General features: G+C 43.9%; 1 long non-coding RNA gene across 1 annotated transcript in view; it reads right to left on the reverse strand.

The window, feature by feature from the left end:
* The window catches only part of LOC129145944 (uncharacterized), a 43,130-nt gene that overhangs the window by 20,177 nt on the left and 4,804 nt on the right, over positions 1-18,149 (reverse strand). The window contains exon 2 of the long non-coding RNA XR_008552176.1: positions 7,878-7,965. This is a non-coding gene — a long non-coding RNA (uncharacterized LOC129145944). The remainder of the gene's footprint in view (positions 1-7,877; positions 7,966-18,149) is intronic.

Genomic DNA, 18,149 nt, shown 5'->3' on the forward strand with positions numbered 1-18,149 from the left:
TTCAGCAATTAGAGCAGAGCACATTTGGCCCAGCCAGCTCTGCCCCTGACTGCTGCGCAGGGTTAATTGTGTTAATGGAAAGCATTCCGGATTGAAGGAGGGACAGGGATCTGGCAGGGTCACTTTCCATTAGGGACTGCCAAAGCTGATGTCAGCGGGGACTTCCATTTTGCTCGCCCCTCGTTCTTCCAGGTGCACAACCCCACTGTGCTTGCTTTGCCAAAGCTTGTTTTCATTGTTCATTCAGGTGGCATCTTATTTTACAAAGCCTATTGTATTACCAAGTCAATTTTTGAATATTATTTCCATTCCCCTGTCCATGCTGCTGAGTCTGCCGGCATTTAGCAAGCACAGGCTATACTAAATCTCATGCTAGGGAGTGAAGGAGCTAACCAAGGAGGCCCAGGCCTGCCACAGAGTCCAGTGGGATTGTAAGAACCCCATGCACAGAACCATAAGAGGAAGCTCACCTTAGGAGCTCTTGGCTCTGAGGCTGGGGGTGGGGGGGGTGTTAGTGAGGCCTCATTGTTCTGGGAAAACAGCAAGGAGGAGGTGGAATGTAGGGAAGAGGACTTAGATAGGGAGAGGATAAGTATCCTAGATGGAGAGACGATGTAGATTGGGAACCACAGTGCACAGTGGAAATCAATAATGTAAACCAGCTGTCCACTGGGCTATCCCAGCCCCCAGGTACCTAGGTCACCTCAACAAAAGCACATGTTCCACACCTGCCCCAAGGTCTCTGTCTCCAGAGTGAGGGGGTGTTAATTTTACAAGGTCACCCCAGCTCCAGTCTGGGGTTTTGGTATCAGTGTGTGTTGTATGTTCCACCTCCTTTCCAGCAGCCAGTGAAGTGCCTGATGGGCAGGGCAGCTGCCTCTTGCACCCACAGCAGTAGGGGGGGGAGAGAGAGAGAGAGAGAGAGAGAGAGAGAGAGAGAGAGAGAGAGAGAGAGAGAGAGAGAGAAAGTGAGCATGGCTGGTATCCTCAGAGAGTTCTGGTAATTTCACAATGGACCACAGCAGCAGGGAAAACAGAGGAACTGTGGCTACTGTACAAGGAACAAACTCTCAAGTGCTGCTGGTCATTTTTACAAGACCCTACCCCCTTTCTCTGCCACATGCTCCAAAGGGATTCTGGAGCATGTGTGTCTACAAAGTTTATCGTATCCTGAGTGGATAGAGAAATGCTCAGCTGAAAACTTTGGAACTGGCTATTGAACTGATGTGTCTATTATCTGATTAAAAGACTGTAGGCTGAAGGCCAGTGTTCATGGAGCTCTCAGAAGCATCTGGGTCCTGTTGAGTCAATGTGCAGCAACGACTGCATGGTCTGCTTTCAATCAGGCTCTTGCCCAGATCGATAATGCAGGTGTGATCACTAATTTGGCCATTGTGATGGGCTGGCAACAGGAGAAGAGCCCTGTGCTGTGATGCTGGCATAAAAGAGTAAGCCCTTGATTGTGTGGCACTCAGCAACGTGCCAAGCAAAGCCAAGGCTGAATGTACTGGAGATATGAGAAACACATGGAGAGAACACTGGAAATTCATCTTTAGAAAGAAAATATTGTACATTAAAAATGTTCCTTCAGAAGGGACCTGTGTAATAATTCACACTATTTAAAATTCTGACAAGTAGCTTTAACCAGTTATTTTTAATGGAACTCTACCACCCATTGGGGAGATTCAAATGCAGTGAATAAGGTCCATCGTTTATATTTCCAGTTAGTACCTACCTGAATGCAAGAATCTGTGGGCACTTAAATAATTGTCTTTTATCACCTTTTCCACCAAAGAGTAGCCATCCATCGAATATCCTCTATTCTGTCAAAGGCAGCTCCTAGATCAGTAAGTCTAAATTACGTTGTGTTTCACAATAGCTTAGTGGGGTATAGGGGAATAGGCTTGGGGAGATTTGACCCCAGAATTCAACATTTTAATAACTCAGGTGATCCGAAGGAAGGCAAGCCCTGCCAGGACCCAACAGAAGTGGACTGGGATTATGGCTTATGCGTCCGAATGTAATAAACAGTGTGATTCATGACCTATGACACCTGCTAATTACCCACTTTTGCTAATTTGATCGTCCAGGAGGTGCAGGGCCGCTGTTATTCTGATTTTATGGTCTAAGACTCGAAGGGAGAGGCCGTGATTTGTGATTCACAACAACAGTGTTTGGACACTTGGCGCAGCGCCCAGCCCCTGCCGCCCTCCCAAGCCTGGTGGCGTCCAGCGTGAGATGGTGTCGACATTTCTTCTCATCTCATCGCCTAGGGATTAATAATGGGAGGAGGGAGAGGAAAAGTTCTTTTATTCTGTTATTCCAGAACTAAATCTTTGACCAGAGTGAAGCAGCACAGTAGGTTCTCGAATAATGTCATTCCATTCACCATTGTTCCATTATCACATGGAAGAGGAAAAGAAAGATCAGTTACTGACAGGACCCCTGTCTGGGTCTTTTTACATCTTTTGATCATGCTCCCACACCCCAAAGATGTGCCCATGAGGTCCACTAGTAAGTCTCAGTTGTCCCAGAGTGTGATTGTGAGTGTGCCCTGGGGTGGCATGACCTCCAGTCCAGGGCTGGGTCCTGCCCTGCAGCCTCAGTGACTGGTTTCAGCTCCAGATACTCTGACCTTGCCCTGGAGTAAGTGGGTTGAAAAATAAATGAATTAATACAGAGGATTCTTTCCTATAAGGAGTATTTTGGGTTTTTATTTAGAAGTTTGATGATGTTTTCGTGACCAGGAATACACGGTAGGAACTTATGTCTTGTTAATATCAATTAGCCCATCGCCAAACTGGTTTCCTTCTACCTCATTTCACTTCAAGTTGCAATTTTTCAAAACCTACTGATGACCTCAAGTGAGGACTTAATGATCAACACACTTGAAGCTGTCCGGGATCAAGACAAGAGAACTCAGGGAAAGAACACAGGATTGGGGGCAGAAGGCTATGTTCAAATTCTAGTTGTGCTGGGCCTCCCCGGTGGTGCAGCGGTTGAGCGCTGGGTTGCGAAGCTGCCCACAGCCTCTGCAGCACCGGTTAGATCCCCGGCCACCGGGTGAGGGTCCCATATGGCACACAGACCTCTCCTGCCACCCTCTGCTCCCTCAGCATGTATTTCGTCAGTCCCTGCTCTGTCTCTGGTGAATTCTCTCACCCTCCCACACTTCTGACTGTACCCAGTGCTTGTATAAATAAATAAATAAATCTTTAAAAAAAAATTTCTAGTTGTGCTGCTAAAATAGTAACACCTGCCACTATTGATCAGCTCCTGTGTACCAGGCAATGTCATGCTCACAATAATAGTCCCCACTGAGACTCCATTTTACAAATGGGGAAACCGAGTCTCACAGATATAAGGGCTTTGGTCTCAGTCACCCTGTAAATCAGTACCAGTAATGGGGCTCTAACCCAGGCCTTGTCCTAAACCTGAGTTCTGGGACTATGTAACCTCTGCGGGGCCTAGATTGTGAAATGTGGAGCAGACAATAATATGAACATGTTACATAAACCAAGGAAGTTTTGGCTCAAGGCCCATATCTGGGAGCAATCCTTGATTCCTCTCATGCCCCAAATCTTTCAGCAAATTGGTTGGATTCTGCCTTCCAAATATATCCCTAATCCAATAATTCTCCACTGTGCCAGTCCCTAGCCTGTCCTTCATCCTGGCCTGGATAATTACTAGACCCTCTCAATAACTGCTACATCTCCCAACCTCTACCTCTGGCCCCCATGAACTTCTCTCAACACAGAGTCCAGGGTGATTCTGTTAAAATATAGACTAACTCTTGTTTCTCCCCTGCCCAAAACTCTCCGACATTCACCGTTTCACTGAGAGTAAAAATCAAGTACCTGTAGTGGCTCATGGTCCTGTGCAAGCATCCCTCCTGACTCCCCTTCCTCCTTGGATCCCACCTTTCCCTCACTTGCTCCCCAGCCCACAGACACACAAGCACTGACACGCCCACCTCAGGGTCTTGGCACCTGCTCTACCCGCGACCTTGGACACTCCCAGCTCTCATGGCTTCCTGCCTCCTCCTTTGGGTTTGCTCAAATATCTCCTGCTCAGGGAGGGGCTCCTCACTGCTCTGTGTAAACCTGCACCCCTCACTTGCAACACTCCCTATCCCCTGCATTGTGTTTTTCTATATCTGAAATTATAAATCACACACACACACACACACACACACCACGCACACGTCCTCCGTAGGTTTAAAAAATTGTGATTAAAAGAAGTTTCTGAACATGGAAACATCCAAACATCAATCAACAGGAATGGGTAAACTAGGGTGTGGTCAAAGAGTGGATTCCTAGACAACAATCAAAATAAACAAACGCTGCCTCACCTCACAGCAGGTTGGCTGTGATACTGAACAAGAGGGATAAAGCTCAGAGAAATAGAAACTGTACAGTTCCACTCATATCAAATTCAAAAACAGAGGGCATTTAAATATGTTGTCCAGGTATCTACATTTAGGTAATAAAACCATTTTTTTAAAAAAAAGTAAGAAAATGAATAGCACAGTGGAGAATACAGTGGCTTCTAGCAGGGCAGAGGGGGGGTGTTATGACTGGGACGGGGCATGGGTGTGTACATATGGGCTGGAAGCTTAAATGGGCTTCTTTTACTGTAGCTCTGTATTCAGTTATATTTCACAATCACTTGATATGAAACACGAAGTGTGTACATAAAAAATACATAAAAAGTGGTGTCCTGTCGGGAGTTTGAAAAGTTCTGGGGAAGTCTGTAGCTAACTTGGTTTAGAATTAAGAGAGCAAACCAATTTCAAGACCACCATTCAAGGCAGCTGGTTCCAGAACCAGGTGGGGAGGGGCTCACTTAGCCTCCTGGAGTTTCCCCTCCAGTTTCTTCACCTCCCTAGCAGGTGGAGACCTGGGGACTAGCTTGCATAAGAGCAATTCTCAAGTAGAAATTCAAGCTTTTGTCAGACTGGCAGGAAAGACATTCAGGAGCTACTATTAAATGCATCTTCCTCTTCCAGACCCACCTTTATACAGACCTGACCCTCCCCACAAACCATAACCCTAACAGAACCAGTGAAAGTGGCCACATTAAAAAACTGTGAAGACCCAGGAAATAGCCACACTAGCCATACGGATGGACAGAATGTTCTCAGGCGCCAGGGACTATGATAAGCATCCTAGACAATAACCCTGTCGCATTCTGATTTTCTGGTGACGAAAGTGAGGTTTAGGAAGCTAAGTTTACTCAACCCCAGTCAAACAAGGAGTGGCTGGCAAAGTGCTCTAAAGCAGGGAGCAAACTACAGCCTCTGGGTCAACTCTGGCCTATTTGTGTACTATAATAGCTTTTACAGTTTCTTAGGGCTGGAACCCTCACCCGCCCCAGCTGAAGGAGAATGTGCAACAAAGACTAGATACATATGGCAAAGCCTAAAATAGTTATGATGTGGCCCTTTACTACATAAAATTTTCCAAGCAGATACACACCCTTTATCAAGGGAGGAAGAGCCAGCCTAATAGCATCCCCTATTTCACTCTCCTTGACTCATTTGAACTCTCTGATCGCTCTTTCTAAATCTCCCCCGAGAAATTTGAAGCTCAGTTTGATCCTGCTGACAACTTATGCATGTGAGGCTCTCTCTAGAGACCCTGCGGGGTGCCCTCTCTGCCCATCCTGAGGACAAAGAACATGGAGACTCCAGCTTTGGTTTTCTCTCTTTTAATTGACTTTCAGGGTTCAGAGAACATTGTCAGGTGCCAGGATTTCTGGAAGTCTAATCGCTTAAGGAGAAAGAGGCTTGTAAAATTAGTCTTATGACTTCAGTGTCATATTTTTGCTAAATAGGTAAACAAGCAGCCATCTCCAAAATGCTCTCCTTCCCCAGGATCATATTTCTAGGAATGCCAACACCCCCCCACCCCACCCCCAAGCACCTAGAACTTAACCTTGAAGTCAAATGACAGGGAGGGCCTCTAGAGGCAGAGCTGTACTTTACTCAAAGTGGGGGATAGATAAGGACACATTCTTGGGCCTTGATCTAAGCAACTGCATATTCATTAAGGAGCAGATGAGCAGCAGTGAGAAGTGACAATAGACAGCAGAGGTGACAGGCAGCGCTGCCAGAGCAAATGACTGATTTCACAGGCCCACAGTAGCCCTGGGGCATCTGAGGGACTGAATCACACAGGATGACTGGTGCCCTCCCTGAACTGGGACTATAAAGCACAAAGATTAACTCATGTTTTGTGTGCGTTGCAACACGAAGGCAAAATTAAAATAAAAACACATTTGTGGTTCTCAATTGAGCTTCAACTGAAAAATGGAGCCATTATGAGTTCATCATGTACAATTATACACGTGGACACTGGGAAGGACACAGAGAATGGAAAAGATTGCAAATGTATTGAAATGATGAAGGAAACCAGGGTGGACAGTCCTCAGATGTCAAACAGCTTGTTCAAGGTCACCAGTTAGTCATGGACAAAACCAGAGTTCTCTTGACTTTTGGGTTAGCATGGTTCATTCCCCCCCACACACACACTCCCAGGCCCCAAAGTAGGCGTCAGCAAATTGCTGTCTATGGCCAAATCCAGCCCAGCCCCTGATTTATAAAGATATTATTACTAGAAGCCTGCCATACCATCGGTTCGCTGTTGTCACTGTGGTATTTGCACGACTGTGACACAGGGGTCAGATGGCTCACAAGAACTAAGAGGATGCTCTGACCCGCTATAGGAAAAGGGTACCATTACATTGGGATGTCAGTCCAGACCCTCTACAGCTCCTCTGTGAACTGCATATTTCTGAATATTACTTTCTCCCCCATGAAATAGAATTAATAATACTACAATGACTTTAAGGATCCATTTGGAAATGTACATAAACGGTCTGTTACAGCACAAGGCCAAGGAGGAAAAAAATGACAGAATGATACAAACCCAACTTTAACCCTAACAAAGAGGTGAATTCACTGGTACATGCAGCTGGGAAGGACAGTGAGGTGGCTCAGAGGACCGAGGGGGAGAATGGGTACCTGGGCCTCAGGGACCATAGCAGGAGTTGAGCCTGTTAGGACTCACTCACTTTACAAATCTCCCTCTCCACCCCCACCCCTTACCTCTCCTTGTCTCCCTACCTCCCTCCCTCTGATTTTTATTTAATCAAGTAAATTAATACCAAGAAATGAAACTAGTAGTCTTAATGAGGGCATTACTGTTGGGAAGTTGTCAGTGGAGTTAACACACAGTTTCCCATCAGAGAGCGGGTGTTCTCCTACGCCCTTCCTCTATGGGACATAAAACCTTGCACGTTAGGGTCTCCCTGGTGGCAGAGGCAGTTGAGCGCAGCCCTGTGAAGCTGTCTGCAGCCTCTGCAGTGCTGGTTCGATCCCCGCCGGCCTTGGAGCAACCCATATGGCGAGCAGACCTCTCCTGTCTAGCCCACTACTCCCCCCAGCAGTGTATTTCATCAGTCTACCTGTTCAGTTCCCTGCTCTGTCTCTGGTGGATCCTCTCACCCTCCCACACATCTGGCCTGTACCCCGGTTCTTGTATAAGTAAAATAAATCTTCAAAAAAAAAAAAAACAACCTTGCACATTAGCAGTCTCCCATCTAAGCAGTAATACCATGTGGGCAGTTTGAATTTCACAAGGTAATGTGATCTCTACTACTCACCCATGTGGGTTCCAAAGTATATGTATGTATGTGTAATTATACATCTGTATCTCCACAACCCAAGAATACGCTACTACAAATAACCTAATAAGTCAATAACCACTAATTGTGCTTACCATTGTGCCAAGTATGAAGAAGTTCATGTGCATTAATCTTTACCACAAACATACAAAATAATCATTATAATCATCCTCATGTCACAGATAACTCACCCGCCTAAGGTCACACAGTCAGAAGTGGTGGAATCCAGATTCAAATCCAGATGTCTGACACCCTTCACCATTTCACTCCAGTCCATTCCTGGAAAGAAACCAGTTGAATAGAAATGAGATTTAAGGGAAAGAATTTAAGAGCTGTAGTACCTATTTATTCCTCTATGTAGTTTTTGACCCTTCCACCTCCCTCTTAACCTCAGAAACCTGACTCTATTTCCTAGCATCTAATTTGCTTTCTCCTCACATGTGTAGTCCCCGTGGAATTCCCATCACCAATTCACCCACGTGCCATCACCATAGACCCTTGTGCTCTTCCCACCCATTTTGATTCTTCACCCTCCTTCTCCTCTGCAGAATATCTCTGATTTATAATTGCCTGTTGATTTTCATTTTTAATTTATTATGATTAATTTCCCCCTGATTCCTTATTTGTTTCCTCTACATTCCTGCTACAAGTGAAACCATCCGATATATTCCTTTTTCTTTCTGGCTTATTTCACGGAGCATAAACCCTTCCAGCTCCATCCATGTGGCTGCAAATGGCATGAGTTTATCTTTTTTGAGTGCTGAGTAATATTCCATTGTGTGTATGTGTGTGTGTGTATATATATATATATATATATCACATCTGCAACTTCAGTTTAATTCAAGTCTTTCCTACCCCTTTCTGTCAAGTTGTTGCTCCAAAAGTATGTGGTAGTTGCTCCTTTGCTGCAATGCATTGAGGGTCTACAGACAAGATGAGCCTGGGTGTGTACTCTGCCACCACCTTGCTAGACTCCCCCTCATTTTAACACTGTTCTTGGGTGGAAGGCTTCACATCTGCTCTGTGCACCTGACTTTTATGATGCTGGTGCAAGAAACAGCCTAAATTCATCTTCTGAATTCTTGTTGAAACTGTGGTGTGGTGGAAGATAATGAATGATGCCATGAGCAACTGTGCCTTATGGATTGTCCTCTGTGGATTTTATTCAAAGGAAAAATCGTCTGTTTCCTTGAAGCCTGTTATAAGCCTGCCTCTCAAGAACTGTCTGTATCTGCTGCTGTGGTGCCCCAAACTTTTAAATTTTATGCTCTAGTAGAGCAATTAAAGTGATTCTGCTGGTCAGCTTATTATTTTTATTTTGCTTCATCCAGCTTTATCTGTTTCTATTCTCATTTTATTGAAAACCTGTTTTTGGAATGTTACTTAAAGTCTCAAATTCTCTTAGACGAGAGTCAAAACAAACATTCTTGATAATTAGGTGACTATTATAAATTCCATCTAAAAGGGAGCAAGTTCTATGCTAGAAAAGAGTAAAATTTAATCAACATAAAAATTACACTGAGCTCATTGCAATTCTTGTCCAGCCATTCCAATGGCATGTGGGGATCTTTCCACTAACTCCAGGAAATCATTATTAATTTATCATCCATTGTAAAGCAAATATCAATTAATCAGAACTACAGAAGTATTGAAATGCCAGTTAAAGATTTCCAATTGATAATTATAATAAAAATGATGATTTGTATATTGACTAAGTCAATAAAGATTAATGAGAACCTTCTCTGAACCAGACAAATGCCACTTGTGTCCTAGAGGGGATTGCTATGGGCTGAACTGTGTTTATATGTTGAAGCCCTAACCCTAGCCCCTCAGAACATGGGCTTACTTGGATACAGGGTCTTTACAAAGATAACTGAAGTAAAATGAGGTCATCAGAGTGGACCCCGACTCAATATAACCAGTGTCCCTGTAAACAGGGATGTGGCCACAGAGGTACACACAGAGGGAGGATGAGATGAGAAGACACAGGGAGAGGACGGAACCCACAAGCTAAGGATTGGTGCCTGGAACTTCTTCCCTCACAGCCCTCAGAGGAACTAATCCCACTGCCAGCTTAATTTTGGACTTCTGCCTTCCATATTTGTGAAACAATGAACTTCTGTAGCAAATAATTTTTCCAAGATGGTGATAAGTGCTCTGGAGGAAAAGAAGGTGTCAGCGTCCGAGATTAGTGACATTTCATAAGCCTGGAAGAAGGAAGGAACAGGACCTCCCTGGTGGTGCAAGGAGTTAAGACGCAACCTATGAAGCTATTGGCAGCCACTGCAGCACAAGTTCGATCCCCAGCCAGGGAGCAACAACCCACATGGCGCAGCAGACCTCTCCTGACTCACCCACTGCTCCCCTCAGCAGTGTATTTCAGTCATCTGCCTGTTCTGCTCCCCACTCTGTCTCTGGTGAATCCTTTCACCCCCCACACTTCTGGCCTGTACCCCAGTTCTTGTATGCATAAATACATAAATCTTAAATAAAAGGGAGGAAGCAGGTCAAACAGATAGTGGGGGAAACATTTCTGGCAGAAAGAGCACTGAGAGCAAAGGACCAGTGATGGGAGCACACTTGGTGTTTTAAGCACAGCAAGGAGACCACCAAGTCGGGGGTGCAGAGGGCAGAGGGGCAGGCCCAGGGTAGACAGGCCAGAGGGGCCAGAGAATGTCAGCTGCCGCAGAACTTCAACTTTTCTTCTGTACAAAAATGGAGACTTCCAGAGCTTTTGAACAGAGGTCTAACAAGTGCTTTAGAAGCCGCTCTCTGACTGTGGTGGCTTCCTTCTCTGGGCCTCAGTCGGTTTCTCCATTGGGTGCTGTTTTGCAGCCTGGGACTAAGGGAGAAAGAAGGATGGAGATGTGGCACTTTTGGATAAACAGACTTGCTTTGGAAGCTGTACACATGGGTTCTGCTCTCAACCCACAGGCCAGAGCTCAGCCCACTGACACCACACCTGCCCTGGACTTAGGCTAGGCATCTCCAGCTATCACTTGAGGAATCCTCCTTCCCAGAGTGCCCTGCTAACTTAGGGAGCTGTATTTCTAAAAGCAATAAAGCCAGAAGGGCCTCTGAAGAACAGTTAGAGTTGGTCCCAGCCTCACCTCACTTGGCTGTAAGACTGGCCGAACCTCCAGCCCTTCCTAGGGTCACCAGATGACAGAGGTGACTTTGATGTGGACTTGGCACTTGTCGCCTATCACCTCTCTGAACATCCAAGAGGAGCTCTGCTGGTGGGATCAGCAGCAGAGAGTGGGGTGCTCAGCCCTGTCTCTTTCCAGCACAGCCTTGAGAAATCTGCCTGCCTCGGGGTTATCCTGCAATAACGCTGCTACCATCACCACGTTCTCTGCTGTCTGGACCTAGTCATGTACCCTTCATGCCCGCGAGATGCTAGGGGCAGGCAGTTTATGTGTTTGGCATAAACACTGAACCGTCACTGTATGTCAGAGCACTTATTCACATTGCTGCTAATAATAGCACCTTGCAGGGGCCGACTGGCTGGGACATGTGAGGAGGCCGCGTTTCCATTACTGTGTTTTCATTGTTCCCTGAAACATGACAGTTGGGGATACATCCAGACTTGCCTTTTTGGTTCTCTTACTCAGGTTACTGATCCCATTATTAGAAGTCGGGCTTTGCTGGCACCTGTAGAAACAGCAAGTACAGGCTGTAGTCTGCTCTCATGCTCCATTTATACAGGTTCAAACAGAAAAATGTTGTTTCTGTCAAAGACAAAGGTTTCAACTCTGTAGGCTGATTGTCTTGAAATGAGGTGGGCATAGGCCTGAGCACAGGCTGAATCTTGCCTGCCTTCTTGGTTGTGAAATGGAAATGGACAAACAAAAAAGCAAGTTTACCCACCTAGAAGACCCATACCTCATTCTTTCATATAAAAATTTTCTATCTAGGATTGTTGATAATAAATTATTAACTTTATAGAACCACGTTTATGTCAAGAACTCTGCAGGGAGTTTTTCCACACAGATGTCTCCTTTTGAACCTTACAATTCAGTGCTGTAGGGGCTGTTGCTAATCCTCATTTCATAGACATCGTAATTGAGGCTCAGGGAAGTTAAGATTATGTGTTCAATGCAGCACATCTGGTAAGGAGCAGAAGCAGAATAGGAACCCAAGTTTTTGGAAGGCCAGAGTCTGCACTGGTTATCCTGATTATTCTCTGGTAGGATGGTCAGGGGAGAATGTGCAATCTCCCCTTGCTCTACCCCTCCAAGCCCTGACAGTTAACGGGCATCCCTACCCAGCCTGGGAAGAGGCGGCAGGCCAGGCTGGGGTTCCCTCTGGTTTCCTCTGCAGTAAGCAGATGCAGATTCCCCTTTCCCCACACAGCTCTGATTCCTGAGATACCAGGGTGATTAGTTGCTGGGGCACTGGAGTTACTCCTTCCCCCTTCTGGAACAGTTCTGATTTCCTTCTATATTCTGGTATAATTTTTAAGCATGCTCAAAAATGTTTCTGGATAGATGATAAATTATATGGCCATTCTAGTCCACTTTTTAAAGTAGAAAGTTTAAGTGTACCTTTGCTGCAAGAGAGAGAATACCCAGCTCTCAATTCACAGTAAAGGGATAACTAACTGGCTAACAGGCTAACACCAGTTTGGGGAGGGGCGGCAGGGCAGGGGGAGAGGGGTATACAGACTAAGGAGAAGGCCCAGGATAAGCACTTGCTGTGCTTAAAACACCAAGTGTGCTCCCATCACTGGTCCTTTGCTCTCAGTGCTCTTTCTGCAGAAATGTTTCCCCCACTATCTGTTTGACCTGGGACTTAAAAGGCAAATTTCAGCCACTTCCTTGATGTTCCAAACTCTGCTCCTAAGAACACAAGACCCTTGCTGCTCTGCTTTCAATCTTTCTCTGCTTCTCTCTTTTCACATAGCCCCAGTCCACCTTCAGCCAGCACCCCTGGACTTACCGGAGCTGACCATCTGGCAAAGAGGTCTCAAGCTCCAGCCGTTGCCATTTTCTGTCTGAATCTAGATAACGCCCTTTTTCTCTGAAATCTCCCCAAGGTCTCCACGAGATCAACAGTGGTATTATGCAACACGGTCAAGTCACTTTCATGCCATATTGATTCTATTTCTTCTCAGACCTTTTCAGATTCCTCCAAACTTGAAAGTATATGGAGTGTACCCTACCCCGCTCCCTTCTTTTCATGTACATAATTCCCCAATCCAAATATCTATCCCTCCCTCCCAACACTTGTTGATGTTTTACCTATCTCCAGATACTAATATAAACAAGTCATAAGCAGTTTATCCATATAGGCAGAAAGTTTTTAAGTACATAAATTAGTCTTTTTTTAAAAAAAAAAAAGATTTATTTATTTATACAAGCACTGGGTACAGTCAGAAGCCGGGAGGGTGAGAGAATTCACCAGAGCCAGAGTGGGGAACAGAACAGGCAGACTGACGAAATACACTGCTGAGGGGAGCAGCGGGCGCAGTAGGAGAGCTCTGTCATGCCATGTGGGACCCTTGCTGGCAACCGGGGATCGAACCAGCGCCGCAGAGGCTGCAGGCAGCTTCGCAGCCCAGCGCTCAACCACTGTGCCACCAGGGGAGGCCCCATAAATTAGTCTTGATTTAAATTACACATGCTCATTATGTGTGAGAAAAGCAGGCTGCCTAACAGCCCATTCCAGTGATATGTGTGGGGTCTCCAACCCCAAAGCCCTCTGTGGGGGAGTCCCCACAGCCCTCTATATATTCATAGGGATTGCACTGAATCATTATATTGCTTTGGTGCTTTGGCTATAATGGTCATTTTAACAATTAACTCACCAGTCAAAAGGCACAGAGTGGCTGACTAGATTAAAAAAAAAAAAAAAAAACCCAATTTTCTACTATCTCCAAGAGACCCACTGAGCTCTAAAGGTAAACACAAGCTCAAAGAGTTCAAAAACAATCCTACAAGTAAATGGGTCCCCCCCAAGGGGGGGTTACAATCAGACTTATATGAGATAAAATAGAATTTCAGCTAAAAAAGGAAACAAGAGATAGGGATGCACGATACATAATGATCAAGGAAACAAACATCAGGAAGCTAAAACATTCATCAATACAAATTCACCAAATGAAGTAATATCAAAGGATATAAGGCAACTACTAAGAAATTTTGAAAACAGACATTGGCAGCAACACAACAGTGACAGGGAACTTCAACACCTCACTTTTACCAATTGACAGATCAACCAGACAGAAAATAAATAAGGAAACAATAACCTTAAATAAAGAATGGGACCACGTGTGCTTCATCGACAATAACCTCTAAAAAGTTAAATAGACATGCTTCTCAAATGCCCATGGACAGTCTCCAGGGTTTACTACATACTGGGTCACAAAATGAGTATCAATAGATTCATGAAGACTGGAATATACCAAAGATCTTCTCTTCTTCACTCTAGTAAAGGAAATGGCCTTCTTTCATTACATCTTCCATGTTTGAACATCAAGGTTATTATTAGAAAACAGGAGAAATGCTTGAGGGGTTGGGGATCAAGGGGACTTGGTTAGGGTTAGAAGTACACAGACTGTGATTGCTGGGTAGATCTCATCACTTGTAACCTGACCTGTGGGAAACCATAAGCTCCTTAGAGGCAGAAAGACTTTAATTCATCCAAAAAACAAAAACAAAAACAAAAACAAAACCTGTCTGAGTGGCTTCTAAATAGAGGAACTGAACTAAAATCAAGAGTTACAAGAGTGAATGAAAGACGATTGTTATCCGTAAGAAACGTCTAATTTTCTGAATTTCAGATAAAACAGTAGGTTGCTATAATACAGACTATTAATGCTACTATTAAAAATATAAAAATAAATTTAAAAAAATAAATAAAAGAATCAAGTTGAACTTCTAATGTCCAGCTAAAACACCATCTAGCAGACCAGCCCACAGGTCATCTTGACAGCCTTGATTTTGCTTACTATTACTACTAGTGAGGGTCTAGACCTTGCAAAGTAATATTCTGACTTACATGGAATTGATAATTTGCAAATGGTTTTTGTGTAGTAGAGATGTAAACGATTTCTAGCCACTGGAAAAGACAACTGCTATACGATTGTATTGCCTATAGCACATTATCTAACACTGTGTTTCGTATCTAAATTAGCAATCTTACTTGAGCATTTTTTTCTTTTAATGACTATAAATCAGTTTCTCAGATTTTTTTATCTACCTTTGTTATGCTACTGTTTTCCTCATTCATGAATTCAATAAATCTTTGGCAAAGGTGCAGGATTGATGAGAGTTGTTACTAACTTTCTAGAAATTATAATTTGATACTACCTTAGAGGTAAAGTGCTAAGGGGTCACAGATGATGGACCACCAAATCCAGTCCAGGGAAGGTTTCTGAGAGAGGTCATCTAAAGTTAGACTTGAAAGGCAAAGGAGTTAGTTAAGCAATGATGGTGTGTGTGTGGGGGGGGGGTGGGAGGGAGATTCTAAGTAGAAGGAAATAACTTACTCAAAGGCAGAAAATGAGACAACTGGGCCTCCCCTGGTGGCGCAGGCAGTTGAGCCCCGCGCTGTGAACCTGTCAGCAGCCTCTGCAGCGCTGGTTTGATCCCAGTCGGCCGGCAAGAATCCCACATGGTGCAGCAGACCTCTCCTGCCTCGCACGCTGCTCCCCTCAGCAGTGTATTTCGTCAGTCTGCCTGTTCTGTTCCCTGCTCTGGTGAATTCTCTCACCCTCCTGTGCATCTGGCCTGTACCCCAGTTCTTGTATAAAATAAATAAATCTTTAAAAAAAGGAAAGAAAATGAGGCAACTGCTTTAACAACAGTAATGAAGCCCAAGAATATGAGTAGTGAGAGGCAAGGTTGGAAAGGTAAGAAACAGCTATGCCAAAAAGCTTGGTCTTTATAGAGAGAGCATGTGGAGTCACTAGAGTTTCTGAACAGGGACAAGGTATAGTTGGATTCAACTCCTGGGTCCACTGTCTCATAACCCAGGTAGGAATCCCATTCATGTGCGAACTAATTGCAGCCTACTTATAAAATTCCCATGTATTTCTGAGTCAGTCTAGTTGGCTCTATAGCTGCGATCAAAAAACATATTGGTGAATAAATTCATGGAGAGATTGCTCTACATATTCTGAAATGCTCCACAATGGATATGTACCCTGTAAAAAGCTTTCTTTCTCTATTTGGTCAAAAGTAAAAATAGAAAAAGTAGACATGCCAAAAAAAGCTAAGCTGACATATTTCAAAGTAAAACTCAAAGCAAGGGGCAAGTTAGAGCTGAAGGCGGAGACTTCAGAGACCAGTTATTAGATGAAATTGGTTTGGTCAGAAAGGTTCCTTCAAGCTTCCTTGGTCAGATGTTCCCATTTCAGCAATAAATTATAATGCAATTCTGCATTTTGAACACAAGCGAACATTTATTTGGTTGTGATGCAGCTCACAGAGGACTTTTCAGCAATCATAGCACTTTTGTTTCATGTCTCGCTTCATCTTCACCAGAGCCAGTGAGGCAGGGAGGGTATGTGCTCTCCTGCCCCATTACCCAGGTCCAGAAGGGTGATTGGCGCAATTATCACTGCAAATTAGATCCAGGGGCTAGAAAAAAGATGTCTTGTTACTGAAGCCCTGCTGACATCACCGTGGCAATTTTACCTATTAGGTGTTTAAGAAATGCAATGATGGAACAATTTTGGTCTTTTCTTTCCTCCTAAATATGTATTAAATATGCGATTGTAGACCTATGTGCTTATTAAGGTCACTAAATAACAGACCTCAGGGTTCCTGATCCAGGTCCCACTACTTATAATTCACATTCCTTATAGGTAAAGCACAGAGAGGGTAAATAACTTAGGACCACATAGAACCTCTTAGAACAGTTATATCTTAATAATGCAAGTGAAATAATATAAAGATATAAATATAAATATTATATATATAATATAAAGATAATATAAAGGACATAGTGTAAGTTTACCAACCCACTCGTAATTTTATTTTTAAATTTATTATAAATAGTAATTATTAAAGTTATTAGATTTGTGCCTATCTTTATGTACTCACTATTAAAATATAGAGCTCTGCCTCTGTCTATGCATTGTCTCTCTCTCTCAACACTGTCCTCAGCAACCCACCACTATACCACATTATTTTAAGCATGTGTCAATGAGCTTGGGCATCCAGAGAGACACCAATAATAGTGGGAGCCACTCCAAGTCATCATTCTCTCTGACAGATGCTTGGGCACCTCCCACAGATTCTCACCCACTTCTACTCCCACAACCTTCTTCCTGGAGCTTCTCTCAAGTAGACATTATTTGGTATTGTTGGCCATGACTTCAGTGGGGCCATTTCACAAAGCCTGTGCCAGTTGATCTGTCAGTTGCCTAAGAAGCAAAACATGTTGCTGGAAGCTAGTCTGGCTCCATGGTAAGCAGGTTCCCTGCAGGACTGAGCTACAGATTTTGTTGGTGCCATATTTTATCTTTTAGGACTCCAAGAGGATCCTGGCTTTCTGGATTAGGCAATGAAGTTAAGATGAATGAGTTTGGCTTTGAATGGTGACTTTGGCTTGGATTCTGTATGCTTGGGGTTGGTCTGTTTCTATATCCCATTGTTACAGACAAAGGCTTTATCAGTCATTTCTTGCTAGCTCCTAGAGTGGCTTCTTCCATTTAGATTATAAAGAGCTATGAGGTTTTGACAATCCATTATTTGATTTATGGCAAGTGGCTCTCTGATGGCCAAGAATCCCGCATTTACTAGGGCTAGGACGCTATCGTTTATATAGAGACTTAGCTCTGGAATGCAGGGTTCTTGGGTATAGGGCTGCCATACATGGTTGTTCAGGTTGTGCACTGCACAAGGGTGACCAGTCAAGTAGGCTGGTGTGGATTAAAACCCAGCCCATATACAGCTGATCAACCCATGCATGCTGGCTCAGACTGAAAGAGGAACTTTTTCCATTTTTTTATACTTTGATATGGTGTGCAGCTGCCCTGCTTAGTAGGATGTGTTTAAGGTGTTTTTGTTTTTGTTTTACCTAACCAGGAGGTAAAAAATCACATTGGCAGTTAGAAGCTGATCTTCAGCAAATTTACTCTCAAGAGAAGACATTTCATATAAAATAGCTCAATCCATAGTTATAAAGACTCTACCTTTCAACTCATTGGCACTCATTTTTCCAAGTCTGCATCATAATAAGTATTCCCATTCTCCATGACAAGCATTTAATGATGGGTTTGAGGACTCACAATTACTGCCTATGTGGTTTTAAAAACTCAAGCCACAAAGTTTTCCATATCCTTCATTAGGAACCAGCATTTTGTGAAGTGTCATGGTGTCACTCCCAGGAAAAATGCAGCTCAAATTCCACATGCTGTTCCTCCTGAAAGATGACTGGTCTAAGCTGGTGGAGTGGTCCCTGCATGTTGTTACCTTCATGTTTTGAATTTATTCCTTTATTCAATATTTATT

The sequence above is a fragment of the Talpa occidentalis genome, unplaced genomic scaffold (genome assembly GCF_014898055.3).
Source record: "Talpa occidentalis isolate TD23 unplaced genomic scaffold, MPIMG_talOcc4v2.1 talOcc4.16, whole genome shotgun sequence".
Lineage (NCBI taxonomy): Eukaryota > Metazoa > Chordata > Mammalia > Eulipotyphla > Talpidae > Talpa > Talpa occidentalis.